Source organism: Parasteatoda tepidariorum, chromosome 10 (assembly GCF_043381705.1).
Source record: "Parasteatoda tepidariorum isolate YZ-2023 chromosome 10, CAS_Ptep_4.0, whole genome shotgun sequence".
Lineage (NCBI taxonomy): Eukaryota > Metazoa > Arthropoda > Arachnida > Araneae > Theridiidae > Parasteatoda > Parasteatoda tepidariorum.
In genome coordinates, this window is record NC_092213.1 from 36,534,466 (window position 1) to 36,551,701 (window position 17,236).

General features: G+C 32.5%; 1 protein-coding gene across 8 annotated transcripts in view; it reads right to left on the bottom strand.

The window, feature by feature from the left end:
• The window catches only part of LOC107437528 (zinc finger MIZ domain-containing protein 1), a 153,289-nt gene that overhangs the window by 91,082 nt on the left and 44,971 nt on the right, over positions 1-17,236 (bottom strand). For 2 of the 8 annotated variants that reach the window (XM_071186686.1, XM_071186682.1), the window contains one exon: positions 15,616-15,664. The exons of the other annotated variants lie outside the window; for them this stretch is intronic. The gene's annotated coding sequence lies outside the window, so the exon portion shown is untranslated. Of the gene's footprint in view, positions 1-15,615; positions 15,665-17,236 lie in introns of those variants that run through there. 8 annotated transcript variants of the gene reach the window in all.

The following is a 17,236-nucleotide window of genomic DNA, read 5'->3' on the forward strand; positions in this document are numbered from 1 at the left end:
GTGCTTGCTTCTCTGTAGTACTTTTCGTTGTATTTATACGAAAATAAAAATTAACTTTTTTTTTTTATATTTTACAATTTACACTTAATTGTGCAACAAGCAACAGCACAGCAGAATTAACAAGACATTTACAATCAAAATTTGTAAAAAATATTTGAATGTACCATCAGAGTTTAAAAAAGAGATATTGGATTCATTATTTTAAACTTAATATCTGTGCAAATAAATTTGGTCTATAAGTGCAAAAAAAAAAAAAAATTATTGAAATTTTTTTTTTTTTTTTTTTTTTTAAATAGGTATTCAAAAATATAAGAAACATCGGAAAATAGGCTTTTCAGCAATTAAAAAAAATATTTTATTTCGTAGTAATAACTAAAACTCGTAGAAATTCACATCTCTGTGAAACGGCCTGTTGTAGAAATGTTTCAACTCTTTTAAAAATCTTTGACCCTAAATCCATCCAGTATCATCAGTTGCGTGCATAAAACTGTTTGAAGTAAACTATTCTTTAGCAAATTATATTTGGTCCTGTCTGCGTTTACAAGACAAAATTAAAGTGCTAAGTTACATTTAAGACCGTGGTACTTGAGCGGCACAAACCACGATAGCACGAAAGCTTAAACCAGCAAACATATCGGCAACATTCGAAAATCGCGTGCACCAACTGTTTTGTCACCCAATCTAACAGAAGAATCAACAACCAGCTTCTTTGAGTGTCACGCGTCTCCAGTGAATAAAAATTCCGGAAATAAGTGACATATGTTCACGCGACATCAACACACTCTGCCGCCTGCACCTTGATTTCAAGAAAAACATAGCCAGGGACAACTAATCCATTAAGTGATAAAGACAACCGAAGCAATAGTTTTAAGTTATGAAGGGTCTGGCTTCTTCAAACATGGAACACTGGGAGAATTAAGCAGATAAAAACACTAGTGTAATGGAATCCTGTTTAGCTGGGACCCCTACAATGGAATTCCTTGAATTCCCAATGGTAAGATTAGGAAGCTTGCTTCTGTGAATGTAGGAATTCTACATTGGGCATGGTAACTTCTTTTTTTGTGTTTGCCGAAATTTTAGTCACTTGTCAACATAAAAAAATATGTTTAGAGTATGTATATAGACTAGGACAGCACACACTTATAATCTTTCTGATAATGTAAAGATTTGCAACAAAACTGTTTCGAGCCTAGTTGGAAAGACATTACAAGTAAGTCTATCATGGTCATCGTAAATTATAATCCAGATCAAAGCCTTGCATAGGTACCTAAATTTATCAAAATATGCATAGCTTCTAAAAATTAGGTTTTTAAACTTTTCGTTAAGATACAATACAACAAATTCCATTTGTTTTTTTTCTTCTTAAGTAAAAAAAAAAATTATAATAATTATATAAAATAACTTTAAAGCAACAAAAAATATTGTCTAATACTATGTATTATAATAATATGTATTATCTAATTATATCACATATATATTACACCTATTTTAGCCGCATACCTTAGAGCGAAATTAACTCATACACTCTCAGGGGTCAGTCCAGGCCAAATTTACTACCGTTTAGCGGTACCTTCACAAATTCAACTTTAGGAAAAACGGTAGTTCCACAAAATACTCCTTCTTAAAAAAATTTTTTTTTGTATCCCTTAAGAAACGATAAATCCCCATGTTTACCGTATTTTTGTATTGATCTTATAATTTTTAATTTTTCTCAAATTAAGTTTTCACAAAATAGGTACCTCTCAGAAAAACCTAGACAGACCCCTGACTCTATTATTGTTAATTTATAATTCACACAAGTTGCACTTTATTTATGGTTAGAAAGATTTGGCAGAAGTTTAGAAGGCAATAAAAAATAAATAAACTAATTAATCAATGAAAAAACTGATAATTACACGAAATATTTATTAAAGATTTCATTTTCAGTACATAATAAACACGGCGAATGAATAGATCCATGTTAGAGGGGGGGGGGATGTTAGTGTGTTTTTCATTGAAATATTTTTCACTATGCTTCACATTCATTAATTGGATTTTTCCTTCAAAAAGGTTTTAAAAAGTAGTATTCCTTGGATTATTTCACAATTTAAAATATCATTTTCTCAACAAATTTACAATTCGAATGATCTATGACCAGAGTTGAAATTATTCTTACTCATCTTTGTGAGATTTACTTTGTCCAAAGAAGCGCAAATCTATTATCGCCCATAGTTCAGAAAATCTATCATTAGAATTTCATTATATAGCTAAGATAACACATGATTCAAGACTTTAATAAAATAAAATAAAATTAAAAATCAAGGAAACTGATAATCAAAACAGCGATTCCAAGAAACTTTGTTCAACGGGGAAAGAAAACAGTTTTCTGTTTGTTTCGATTGCAATAATTAGCAAAGCAAAAATTGCTCTTTTATCCTTCAAACCAGTGGCCATTCCGCTAAAAACAGTTCATTTCTCGGTAATTTATTCAAAATCCCTGCGCAGATGAAATTATTTGGTGTGACGATAAGGACACCGAGGTAAATTATGGTGGCCAAAACGAATTCTTTAGAAGAAAAAAAAAATATCTTCTGTGTCTTTACATCCTGCGTTATAAAACGACACATTCGACCTTAACAGCTTCCAAATAAAGGGAAAAAAAGAGAAGAAAAAAAATAATTCCAGACTTCTTTACTATTTGTATTTTTAAAAACGCTACGTAATTCCTTGTCTGTTGTTGCCTTCCATGACCTTCGCACATCTCACAGGCAGGGACTTGATTGAAAGAAATGACTTATGAAACATCCTTGACTGGGTTTGTTCTTCGCGCAAGAAAGAAATGGCGACACATACATACACAACTTCGATTATAAAGACTTGTCGGTGTGACATACTTTCTCTTGATTCACTTGACCCCGTTGCCATGCGCTCATTTTCATGCAGAAATCAGAAAAATAAAATAAAAAACAGGGTACCCATCCTCCGCTAATAGCTGGTATCTGTTTTTCAAGAACTTGCCCGATGCTGGCCCTGAACTGAAAAGCATCCAGCGAAGGACTTGACATCCAGTGGAGATTTAGAAGGATTTAATTGCTCCACTATGCTCCAGCAGGGGTGGTGGAATAAATACCAAGGCTAATTACTAATTACTCTTTTACTTTCAAACTTTGTTTGGATTACTCATTGCCCAGAGAATGGCACGTTGTTAATTGCAGGTTCGTGGATGTCCCAAGCCACGTCCCGTTCCAAGATTATTTAATGAAATGCGTAGGAAAGATGATTAATTAAACTCTCTATTGTGATGAATCTCTACTTATCTCGAGGGAGGAAGCAAAACTTAATCTTCTAAAAGATTTTTGATTTTTTTTAAAATTAACTTTAATTGACGCACGATTGTTTTGAACTTATATCATTTCTTGACCTTTCGTGTTTCAAATGAGCATATTACTTCTCATAAGTGACGTTATTTGGAAGTTATTTCAATTTTTAAGACGATGGAATGGCCGGGTAATTGTGCATGAAATGAAATGACAAATTTTGATATGGTATGAATCACTGATATTTTTAGCTGTAGCGAAATAAACAATAAGTTTTTCTTTTCTGTTCGTTGATGTAGTCACGAACTGATTTTCACCAAGATCGTTTAAATTTTACCTTAAGATTTTGCAAACAAATTAAGAACAATTTGAACAATTTACTAGACATAAATTATGAATCGCCTTTAGATAGGTTTTTACCTCCTCCTCTTGAACTTAAGGAAAACTAAGTATCCGAAATGTTCTTACTTATTCAGTTACTAATCAATATAACTTTTTTAAAAATAGTTTTTGTTTTTTATTTATTTACCGAAATGTGTTCTATTGAACTAAGTTATCGATTTTTTAATTTTGAAGTTTGTAACCATTTCTAAAACTTGAACTTAGAAGAATTTTAACCTCAGAAAAAGTTTTGGTAACTAAGTTCATTAGAACACATTTCAATAAATAAAATGAAACAAAAAGCATTCAAAAATATTTAGCCATTAAATAAAGAAGAAAATTCCGAACATTCATTTTACGTAGGTTAACATGGAAGTAAAATATTATTTTTTCTTTTTCCGCATAATACAAATTAAGGGCAAATCGCAAATGAATTTAATTGGTTATGTTAATAAAAAATACAACACACCGAGCCATTGTTTTAATGATGAGTATTGATAATCTTGAAACTAAGGAATTTTTGGAATAAGTAATTTAAAATTCCTATGTTTTCAGGTTGAGTTTTTCCAATCCAGGGGGCTTTACGAACTAGCTATTGGTTTAAGATTAGATTCAGCTACTTTTAAATTTAAAAAAAAAATTTAATGAAAAAAAAAACTTCATTCTTGATTTGTGTTAGTTTAGATAATAAATTTTAAAAGAAATGGAAGCTTGTATTAAAATTCGCGCCAACTGCAATCAAGATTAAAATTTCCAAAAAAAGAGAGCGAGTCATTTAAGGCCACTGGATAAATTAGTTTAAAGAACAAAGCAGTATGCTAGAGAAAGAAGAAGAAAAAACGCATTCAAAATCTGACGAATTACTATTGAAGAAGGATGTACGAGAAATAGAAGAGATACGGAAACAGGTTTTAAAAATTTCAAAGTCTGATTTAAGTTTGTTGACCAAGTGAAATTTGAAGATGTTTCTAATATTCGCCATTTAGTGCCTCTGTTTTCTCGGGCAAATCATACGGACTTTGATGTTTTTTATACTACCTTTTTCAATAATTATTAGTCAAAAGCGAGTTTCTTGTTTCCTCGCTTAAATATCAATTTTCAATGTGTTTGCTTTTTCTCTTTCATTTTCGTGAAAGTTTCTATAAATATATCTTAAGATTAGTGATTACAGAACAGCCTGCATTTTGTAATCCGCAAGATGCATAGAAATCAGGACACTGGAGTGAATATCCGCGAGTTATCAAATAATTAAACAAACATAAAATGCCGTGTCAGGAAGGCAAATAAAACACACTAAATGTATCATTTCAATAAAACTATGCTCACCAACGTATCAATGAGGAAAAATTGCGTTTTGCATTATTTTTCCGCGAAAAAAAAAAGAACGATTATTATAATCAAACATCCCAGATTACACATCGAAATTCCATCTAAATCTTAATTTCTGACAAACCGTTTTTTTTCCTAACAGCGAGAAGACAAGCACTAATCCGATTAAAAAATCTTCTCTCGGCGCTATCATAAAAGGAATCTTTCCGACACAATAATTCTAAAAGGCTATCGATTCGATGGGGCTTCTCCTCCTCCGTTGTCACAAACCAGGGCATACCCGGGGCGAGAGAAACTGCTTCGAGTCGATATGTCAGGATCATGTCAGTCAGATTCCTTCTTGATTCAGGTGCTTACCGTCTGGTAGATCATGTTGCTGATTATCGCGCACGTTAATATCCTAATCGTCAAAATTGTCACAACCGTTATCTTTATTTTGGCGATGAGAAATTTTTTTTTTCGCCTTTTGTGACAAAATCGAAACGCAAAAGATAGTGGCTAACAGTGATTAGCTTGTGAATGGTTAATGACTTGATGTAAAGCCGCGATGGCTCAGGGGATAGAGCGTTCGCCTTCCAATGAGGCGAACCAGGGTTCAAATCCCAGTCAAATTCCGTATCCGGCTTGCACTAACCACAGTGCTGGCGTGAAATATCCTCAGTGGTAGACGGATTATGGGTTAGAGTCCCCTTTCCACCATGCTAACCGTGGGAGGTTCTCGTGGTTTTCCTCCCCGTGTAACGCAAATGCGGGTTAGCTCCATCAAAAAGTCCTCTACGAAGGCAAATTTCTCCATGAGTTCCCTTGTCTTCTGGATTGGGTTCAAAATTACAAGGCTACAGAGTTGAACATTAGTAGTCGTAAACCTAAAATTGGGTTGGTTGTTCAACAACGGATAAAATAAAATAAAATGACCTAATATAGAAATAATAAATTCAGAACAAAGGTTTGAAAGCGTCACATATGTCACTGTATCATATGTATAGTATTTTAAGACGTGGTGATTTAGGAGATAGAGCACTCGCCTCCCAATGAGGTGAATCGGGTTCGAATCTCAGCGATGGCTGGTCGACACGTATTCCGCACCAGGTTCGCGCCGACCACAGTGCTGAAGCAATATATCTTCAGTGGTAGAGAGATCATGGGTTAGAGTCCCCTAGCCGTCAGACTAAAAGAAGGAGGTTTTCGTAGTTTTATCTTCGTGTAACGCAAATACGGGTTAGTTCCATCATGAATCTTTCACGAAGGCACATTTCTCCCAATATTTGATCCTAAAGTTGCCTTGACAACTGGATTGGGTTCAAAATTACAAGGCTACGGAGTTGAACATTGGTAGTCTTAAACCCTAAGTTGCGTCAGCTGTTCAACAACGATTATAAAATGTATCATAAAATAATAATAAATCACTTTTTTAAAATTTTACTGACATATTTGCTTACATTTATCTTAGATTTTAAATAAAATACAGAAAATAATCAATAAAACTGATAATACTTAAACTTTGCAAACAGATCAATTTCAGATCGAATTGAGTAAAATTGTAAAATTTTTGTTAATATATTACATTATTTGTGAGAAATTTCCCTTTTGATTAAACGGCAAAATAAGATCATGTCTAAGATGTAAAGATATTCTCGAAAAATTAGCTGACATATTTTGTCTTATAACCGATATCGGAAAAAGACGATTCATATCAAATTTTCTGTTGCCTGCGTTTATCTCGATACTCTTGTAATTTTGAACTCAACTCAGAAGACAATGGAGCTTCTTAATCAAACAATACTATACATTATTCTGATAGAAATTAATCGTATTTGCATTAGATGTTCAAGAAAATCAAGAAAACTCCCCTTGATTAGCCCAAAGACAAGGCAGAAAGCTTTGGGCTAACCACATGAAGTTGAGAGTTCGAAGATAATTGAATTTTTAATAGAGCTTATGCAAAAATACTCCGCAAAGCATTCGAGGAAGTAAATAACCCTGCTATAACATTATATTTCAAGCAAAATATTTTTTGTATCATACAGTTATATATTTAATCTAAGTAGTTAGCAGTGTAAGTTATAGAACTTTTTTACTCTTTGAAATTTCAGTGTAAACTTTCTTTCTAGAATGTTCGAATCTTTCACCGCTCTGACGGAAAGAGAGAGAGGCGGAAAAAAATTGCGAAATAAGGTATAAATTTGCGTAAAAATATCTCTGCGGTATTAGGGATGCTCCTTCTAATAATAATAAATACATAAGAGAGGAAATTTTTCCGCACGAGTTCTAAAGTCTAAAATAGACGAGACTTGTCACTTCCGTTTAAAACAAATCGTTAAATGTTTCAGTCAAGCTTCCGGTGAAGAGAGGGTCCCTTTCGCGGGGCCCCCGTTCACCCCGATTCGGGTGCCCCTCCCTTTCGAAGGGAAACGGAACGAAGAAATGAAAAAAATATAACGAAGATGGAAAAGGAATAATAAAAAAAAATAGTCAGCGTCACTGTCGNAAATGGAAACGCAAAAGATAGTGGCTAACAGTGATTAGCATGTGAATGGTTAATGACTTGATGTTGAGCCGCGATGGCTCAGGGGATAGACCGTTCGCCTTCCAATGAGGCGAACCAGGGTTCGAATCCCAGTCGTATTCCGTATCCGGCTTGCACCAATCACCGTGCTGACGTGAAATATCCTCAGTGGTAAACGGATCATGGGTTAGAGTCCCCTTGCCATCAGGCTAACCATGGGATGTTCTCGTGTTTTTCCTCTCCATGTAACGCAAATGCGGGTTAGCTCCATCAAAAAGTCCTCCGCGAAGGCAAATTTGTCCAAATACTCGATCCAGGAGTTCCCTTGTCTTCTGGATTGGGTTCAAAATTACAAGGCTACGGAGTTGAAGATTAGTAGTCGTACACCTATAATTGGGTCGGCTGTTCAACGACGGATAAAATAAAGTAAAATGACCTAATATAGAAATAATAAATTCAGAACAAAGGTTTGAAAGCGTCACATGTCACTGTATCATATGTATATTTTAAGACGTGGTGATTTAGGGGATAGAGCACTCGCCTCCCAATGAGGTGAATCGAGTTCGAATCTCAGTGAAGGCTGGTCGATACGTATTCCGCACCAGGTTCACACCGACCACAGTGCTGACGCAATATAGCTTCAGTGGTAGAGAGATCATGGGTTAGAGTCCCCTAACCGTCAGGCTAAGAGTAGGAGGTTCTCGTGGTCTTCCTCTTCTTGTAACGCAAATGCGGGTTAGTTCCATCATAAAGTCTTTCACGAAAACACATTTCTCCCAATACTTGATCAAGAAGTTGCCTTGACTACCGGATTGGGTTCAAAATTACAAGGCTACGGAGTTGAACATTGATAGTCTTAAACCCTAAATTGCGTACGCTGTTCAACAACGGTTATAAAATGTATCATAAAATAATAAAAAATAACTTTTTTAAAATTTTATTGACTTATTTGCTTACATTTATCATAGATTTTAAATAAAATGCAGAAAATAATCAACAAAGCTGATGATTCAAAAGCATTGTAAACAGATCAATTTCAGAATTTTTATACACAGATCAATTTTAGATCGAAGATAAATTGAGTAAAATTTTTGTTAATATTATAATTTGTGAGAAATTTCCCTTTTGATTAAGCGACCAAATAAGATCATGTCTAAGATGTGAAGAATATTAATATTCTCGAAAAATTAGCTGACATATTTGATCTTATAACCGATGTCGGAAAAAACGATTCATATCAAATTTTCGGTTCAATTTATCTCGATACTCTTGGAATTTTGAACTCAACTCAGAAGACAATGGAACTTCTTAATCAAACAATAGTATACGTTGTTTTGATTGCAATTAATCGTATTTGCATCAGATGTTCAAGAAAATCACGAAATCACCCAAAGACATGGGCTAACCACATGAAGTTGAGAGTTTGAAGATTATAGAATTTTTAATAGAGCTTATGCAAAAGTAATCTGCAAAGCATCTGAGGAAGTTAATAACCCCACTATTACATTATATTTAGAGCAAAATATTTTTGTATCATACAGTAATATATTTAATCTAAGTAGTTACCAGTGTAAGTTATAGAACTGTTTTACTCTTTGAAATTTCAATGTTAACTTTCTTTCTAAAATGTTCGAATCTTTCACCGCTCTGGCGGAGAGAGAGAAAGAGGCGGAAAAAAAAAAAAATCGCGAAATAAGGTATAAATTTGCGTAAAAATATCTCTGCGGTATTAGGGATGCTCCTTCTAATAATAATAAATACATAAGAGAGGAAATTTTTCCGCACGAGTTCTAAAGTCTAAAATAGACGAGACTTGTCACTTCCGTTTAAAACAAATCGTTAAATGTTTCAGTCAAGCTTCCGGTGAAGAGAGGGTCCCTTTCGCGGGGCCCCCGTTCACCCCGATTCGGGTGCCCCTCCCTTTCGAAGGGAAACGGAACGAAGAAATGAAAAAAATATAACGAAGATGGAAAAGGAATAATAAAAAAAAATAGTCAGCGTCACTGTCGCTGGAGGGGTTATTTAGCGAATAACCTTACATGAAAGTTTACCCCCACGAGGTTACAAAATACTTAAACAAGATGTAGTGTTTTATACCAGGATGAATAACTTTTTCCAAGAAAAACTAAGCTCGGAGAAAGAAAGAAAAAAAAAAATTTTTTTTTTCCAGTTTTTCTCCCCATTAGTTTCTCTGCAGAAATATTTTGGAAATAATTTTTTTTACAAAACTTTTTTTCACCATAAACCATTGAAATAATTGGTCGATTTTTTAATGTTAGTCTTTTAAATTAGTAAAATGTGGAGACATAGTTTTATTGGTGTAATAGCTTTGCCTACAAAAAATAATCAAAAATTAGGTATTCCTTATAAACAGCATAAATAATTCATGCAACTTTAAAATTACAAAATTCATTAATTACCAGTTGAAGGGGATACTTAACCTTTCTCTGCATTCCTCCCTTCTTTTTTTTTTCCTGACGAAGTGCGAATTTTTCTGCGAATTCTGGAATGCTTTATTGAACGTTAGCACAGTTTCGGAAAAATCCTGATTAATTTTGATTTTTAGTACAACAAGAATTAATGTGCAACAAAAAATAAGAGCTTTTCCGTACACATGAAAAAGTTATAAAATTTGGAAATATTTTTTGCTAAAAATTCCCTGTTTTTGAGCCATTAGATTGGATGCATACAGACTGAAATCACACCATTGCAGTCTAACTTACAGAAAATTATTGCAGAAAAAAAATTTAGGCTACTTAAAAAATATTTTTTCTTATAATTGATTTTTTTAAATACTAATTCGCTTTCCGAGATTTATTTATTTAGGGCAGTATGGGACAACATCCGTAAAATAGATTACCTCCCCCCTTTTTTTTTCAAAACTTTGTTTTATTTCTATTCCAAAAACATACCTTTTTGCGTTAGAAAAATGAGTAATAAATGAACTTTGATTGTATTTAAGTAAGATTTTTTAAGTGACCCACCTCAATATACATATCTTTAGGCAGGAAAAATACACAAACGACATTAAAATCCGATAAATAAATTTAAAAGGAAGCGGGAATAAAAACAAAGCCAAATTGATCGTTTTCCTGATATTCACATATTATTAATTTAGTTTACCTCGTTTCATTGTGATTTCCCAGTGTATACATTTTATTTACTTAACTCTTGCCAAATATTTATAAATAACGGATAAATAATTTTTTAAAAAAAACTGTTATAAAATAAATTTTAAAAATAAAACAATTGGCCGATTACTTGTCTTCCATAAAAAATGGTAATTTTATTTTCAATAGAAGGCGACATGTGCTAATACACTCTTATTTTTGCCTGAGGTAACAAATAATTGTTTCAAAATATTAATTCTCCTCACCTGAACTTTCAATTATAATTAAGGCCACGAGAATAAATAAAATTCGAAAGATAATCCGAATTAACTTAACGCAATGTGCAATCCTAATATAATTAAATGATATAGATTTAATTATAAAATATCATTTTGGCAAAATCTTCAAATTTAAAACAAAAACAGATGGAATATTGAATCGCTAGCAGCTAAATACAAGTTAGTTCAAAAGTTACTTTTTAAGATATATTTAATTGGAAAAAACGTTAAAAATCATTTCCTTTCAGCTCTTATCAGACGCTCTTCACCGTTATGCCCTCTAAAAAGATGATACACTAAACAAAATTTATAGAAACATTACTTTATAGAATATACATAGAGTGACGCGTCGAAGTTACTAAAATAATAAACTGTCAAAAAATCAAAACAATTCGGGAAAAAAAGGTTCCTTAAACGATAAAAAAGTAAGTGTGAGTAGTAAAACGCTCTCTTAATATTTCGCTCCAAGTGGTTTTGTTTCCGGTCTGCAAGATCACCTAGTTAATTCACTTCCGGTTAACAACTTGCCTCCTCTGTGTCCAACAAATAAAATAAATACGCAAGCAAAAGAATGAGACAGGAGTAAGAGAGAGAGGATAAAAAGGAGAGGAGGAAGAATAAATAAAATAAAAAATACAGAACTGATGCTCATTGGTTTTTGTTCTTTCGGTTCTCTCTTTCTTTCTCTCGCAGCAGAGGACCGATGAAATAAACAGAAGACGCGAACTGAAAGAAATGAGCTCCATCACTAAAGAATGGTTGCCGTGGCGAGAAAAATATATCGCCAAGAGAAAGTGAGCCAAAAATAAGGAGGAATGTTGAGAAGCTTTTTTTGATAGAGAGGAGAGCTATTGATTTAAGATGAGGAAAAGAAAAAAAGATGGTTCTGTAAACTACCTGAATAATACTCCCAGCCTCATGTAACCTTCAGAATCCGTTGAAATTGTTAACCAGAGAATAAATTAACTCCATCAAGATTTTTTTTGAATTATGCTTTATTAAATATATATATTATGAAATATGATCTAAATTCGTTATATTAAGAACATTTTCTTTACATATTTTCATGAAATTGATAGAAATGCATCAATGAGCAAAAGCAAAATTTTTGAGAGTGAATTCGACTCCCAATTCGACCGGAGCTACAAAGCGAATGTTGTTTGAAATGGAGTAATACATATGTAAAAATTTACAGTAGAAACTTGACCTAAAAGTTTCTAATATAAAGGTTATAGTTTGTCTTAATTAACATAATATAATCAATGCGAAAGTAAAAAACCTACCAATATCTGAAAATAAAAATAATCAATCGTGATCATTAAACTATCATTTAATTACACCAGCTTCCACTACTTAAAATGCTCCGCTCTTATCTACAAGATAACCATTTTAGTAGTAATTTATTTATGTCGCCTTAGAACTGCACAATGGGCTATTGGCGACAGTCCGGGAAACATTCTTAAGGATGATCCGAATCACAGTTTTGATCTTCTGTTAATGGAATGGCTCCCCCGCTTTGGTTGTCCGACGACCTGCACGCGATATCGAGCACTTTCAGCGACAGAACAGTTTACCGATAACACGCATCCCCGGTCTCTTCGCAGACTGATTTCAATTTTAAATATTTATAAAGTTTCACTTTTTCTTTCAGCCTTGTCAAACCATTTTTAGAATGTACTGCTCAAAAGCTTGTCGAAATGTCAGATAAAATCAATAACATTACGAATAACGTTGATCATTAACTTTATTTAAACTTAAGTGATATGCACATAATTAATAAAAAAAGCCGTTACCAGCTAAAAAAACATATTCGTTAATAAAAAGCTAATAGATACTCATTAAATGAAAATGAATAAACTCTTAATAATCTCGCCAAAGAGAGCGATAAAAAGTCACCCACAAACCAAAGTATATGTTTCCTTAGAAAAAGAAAGGAACGATTGAAAGAATAAAAAATATAGGCAAAAAAAGGGGGAAGAAAACGAAGCTCCAAGAAAATCTAGAATAAGACGAAAAGAGAAGGAAGAGCTATGGCCTAACTCTCTACACTGGCAGGAGCATCAGTCTCTTCCCCAACTCCACATGACGAAGATGCGCGCGCAACATTAGCCGCACCCACCATGCATCTAATTGGTTATTCTTTTAGAAGGTGCTTTAGCATCCCGACGACAGCGATATCTGGCGGTGATATTAATTCATGGGTTTTTGTTTTGGTTTTTCTTCGGGACTTGTCAACGTGTTTTTCCTGCAACTAATAAAATGGCTTTTTATTCGAGGGGAAACAAAATGCATTTTTCGCGCCTCCGTTTTAAGAAGAGTAAACAGATGATAACGGTTTCTACACGCACCAAGTATTTATATTCATACCTCGTTTCTATTAATAAGTGTTTTGGAGTAACCGCTTTCTTTCGGCGAAAATGTTTTTTTTCTTTTTCTTCTTTTATGTCGCAGATTGCACAGTTCGAAATGGAGAGTTTTTCAAAATAACGGGGGGGGGGGGGATTCNGGGGGGGGGGAATTCATTGAACAAAAATTGCAACGAAAGATGTTTTGCGAAACAACTTCGTTTACCGATTTTACCAGTATAATGTACTCTATTTTTGGAGACGTATGAGTTCTCATGATGAAAGAAAGTTAAGAGACTGTAATCATATTCCAAACAATTTTCTTTTATAAAAGCTGGTTTGTCAATGTATGAAAGAAAAACACTAGAAAAATAAAATAGTTTTAACAGAAAAATTGAAATTGATGTTGCACTTTTGGGGAAAAAATGTTTTTTTATTTTCTTATTTACGTCAAGGCAATAGTCAAATATTAGTATCAAGTGTTCCGAACCACTGAGTTAAAATACAACACAAATTGTAATAACCCCCCCCCCAAAAAAAAAAAATTGTTACGATGTAAATCTCAAATAAGAGAGGAAGGGGCAAAAAATTAAGTGCACTTAATTTGTAATCATAATTTAATAATACTTAATTTTTTTCATCGATTTTTTTTTTTATTTTTTACTTCCAATCTTTCATTTTTAATATTCTTAACGTTATAGCACTATGTCTGCAATTTTGCATATAACTTCAATTAATAATAAATTAAAAGGGAATTGAAACCTCTTGATGGATATTTTAATTGTAAAATATTTGTAACATGTAATAGAGTTTTGTTAAGATGTTTACAAAAGCATGGTAAAAAATCACTTCGTGAGTTTCCAGTGATTTGGCACTGAAACGATAGAAAAATATGCCATGAAATAGAATGCATACCTTGTGGTTAGTTAGCGTCATTATTTGCATCAAAGTTAATTAATTTTTCATTGCTGAACATTCAATACATACATTCAGTAAATCGTAATATTAAAAATCGAAAGAAAAATATCTAAAAATAATATATCCCCTGAACAACAGCTTCGCCAACTTTATAAGTGACAAAAGAAAAAAAATTCGATATGTATACATGCTTAAAATAAAAAAATAAATAAATAAAAAACTTAGCAGAAATAAAGATAAACATAGAAATGTGTTATTCTTGACTGGGAGTCATTCCGCCAAATGTCACAAAATGAAAACGTTTTTTTTTCTTCCCTTTGCAAGAACAAAGACACTGCAGAAATCGCAAAAGGTAGACGAACGAAATAAGAGGCGCTAAATGGGTAATGCAGAGTGGCGTTGGTTATTTCAGAACGTTTTGGTTGAAATACTTATACCAGCTCAGTGACAGAATCAAGTAAGCCTCTCACTCTCTTCAAACTGCTTCATGGAACAGTGATGTTACAACTTGAAGAACTGAAGTTTGAAAATGCAACTTAAAATATTCTGTTTATGCCAACAAATCAAATATACCGTAGAATCCCACAGAGAGGATTAGAAAAAAAAGAAAAAATATTTTTATTTAAATTTATTTATGTATTTTAATTATTTTTTCACAAAATATACTGCTGTAAATTTAAGTTATTAATGTTATAGGCGGGTTCTAAGAAAATTTTTTTTTCGAGTATCGAATAAAAAAAAAAGAAATAGGGTATGTTTCATAAATAATAGCCTTATCTTTGAACATATATGAGAAATGATATTATTAATGAGAGCTTAGGGGAATAAAATGATAAGACACACTTTAATATCAAATTATTAATTCCACATTGTTCTCCACTAGATACCAGAAACATTTTTTATTACAATGTAAATTCTGTTGGGTTTTTATTTCTTCCGGAAACGCACTTACGTACAGGATAAAATGTGGTTAATCATTTACAAGGTGTTCCGTAAAGACCTCCCTTATATTTCTTTTTAAAATATCTATCAAAAATGAAAACAAAAAAGTAAACACATGAATGGTCGCAAATTAATATTTAAGCAAGGAAAAGACAAAAACGGCATCAAAATCTGTCAAATGACATAACAAGAGAGGTCTGTTTGGTGACAGAAACAGAAAAAATTATTAGAACCAACCTCGAGTCTCCCTAATTAAATTTGTTTTGATGTTCACTTCATTCGCTTTCATCTACGGTAATTGTCAAATTTCAATACTTCGATGGGCAAATATATATATATATATATATATATATATACATACAATGTCTAAATTTTTATTTACTAACTATTAATTTTTCTTAATTTCNTTTTTTTTTTATAATTAACATAATCATACAAATATATAGAGAATACAAATATTTCATAAGATTTTCGAGGAAACTTTAATACAAAATAAAAAGTTTTATTTACCATTGAATGTTCACTGCAAATTTTTTCAAGAAAATAAAAAGTAGCTTACCTAAAGAGAAAATAAGATAATTAGCATATATATTGATATAGTAAATATATAATATATAAGTTTTCTAGTATAAATTGTTAGTAAGTATAGAAGGTAATTAAATAAAAAATTCTTAAGGTAAATAAAGAAATAACTAGGAAAATTATAAGTTCATTAGTGTTGAGAACTATAAATTGGTGAAATACAATACAACTCTTTCCCAAGATTATTATCTATTGAAATACAAATAAAATTGTAAGCTTTTTAATATTCAAATGGAGAAAAAAATCATGATTGAATTAAAAAAAAAATTTATATACTAATGTGAACAGTAATAATTTTTATTTTAATACTCAACATCCCACAAGAGCACTTCATTAATTATTTTCTTCTTCTCAAAAATCAGTATTACATATCTTGAAATGTCGATCTACTTTATAACAAACGTTATTTATTGTTTTACCCCGTCAATAACCGCGACCATGCTCAAAAGTCACGTTCATAATAAGTATGCAGCTCATCATTAATGGCTAGAAGACGCTTCTGTATATTGGGATTTTCCGAACTCCTAATCTTTATTACAACAGACAGGTGTGTTTTGGAGGGAGAAAAAGAAAAAAGAAGAAGAAAAAAAGAAGTGGAATAGATCAACAGGTAAATAAGTATGTACTTGGAACGGGGAGACGTAAAAAATTATACTTTTCCTCACATTCCTACTTTTTTTTTCTTTAAATTTATCCCCCCTGCTTCCTCTTTTCAATAAGTCTCAAGTAATGCACAGGTAGTAAAAAATTCCGATTTTTTTCTTCCTTCCTTTTTCTGGAAAGTTGAACCTATTTCTTGAGAATAGTATGTTATTGAAAGTGAGAGTTTAGGTGGCCGTTGTTGTTGTTACAGTTTATACGTATATTAACAGTAAACGCTTGCATTTTCACTTTTTATTCTTTCTCTCTTTTTTTAAGCAAATGAATAAATTTCTCAATATTTATAGATGTTAAAAATATTTTGATACAGGTGTAATAGATTTTTTTTCAAAGATACTCGAACTAATATTCAGGTTTGAAGAATACTTTCGTTCTCAACATATGGACCTTAATTTGCAGCTTCGAACTTCTATTACTTAACTATTTGTTTACCTACTAGTTTTAGTCTTTACAAAAATCAATATTATTGTTATAAAATGAATAAAAAACGGTAATTTCTAAGTATATACTTTAGCGAAAAACCGATGTGCACTAACATGTGGAGGCTCATTAGATAAGAAAAAACGCTCAAATTGGGTAATATGAGTAGAGTGGTTGAGATTCAGCCGGGGTTCGATCCTCAACTCCGCTCTGACCCACCGAGTACATGCGATATAAGTGCTCGTGAAATCTGTGGAATGAAAATCGGTCGCTAATCAGCACCGTGGCAAAAGGGATCAGGAGAAAACTTCTTTCCCCTTCAGAACTATGTCTAAGTGTCCTCGCAAACGAGTGATGCTGTCATCTATCCATCGGGCGTTGAACAAAGACATACTGTCACACCTGCGGTGCTCTCTTATCAAACAATAGGCGTACCTTCCTGACATTAATTTGCAAATAGGCTGATGAC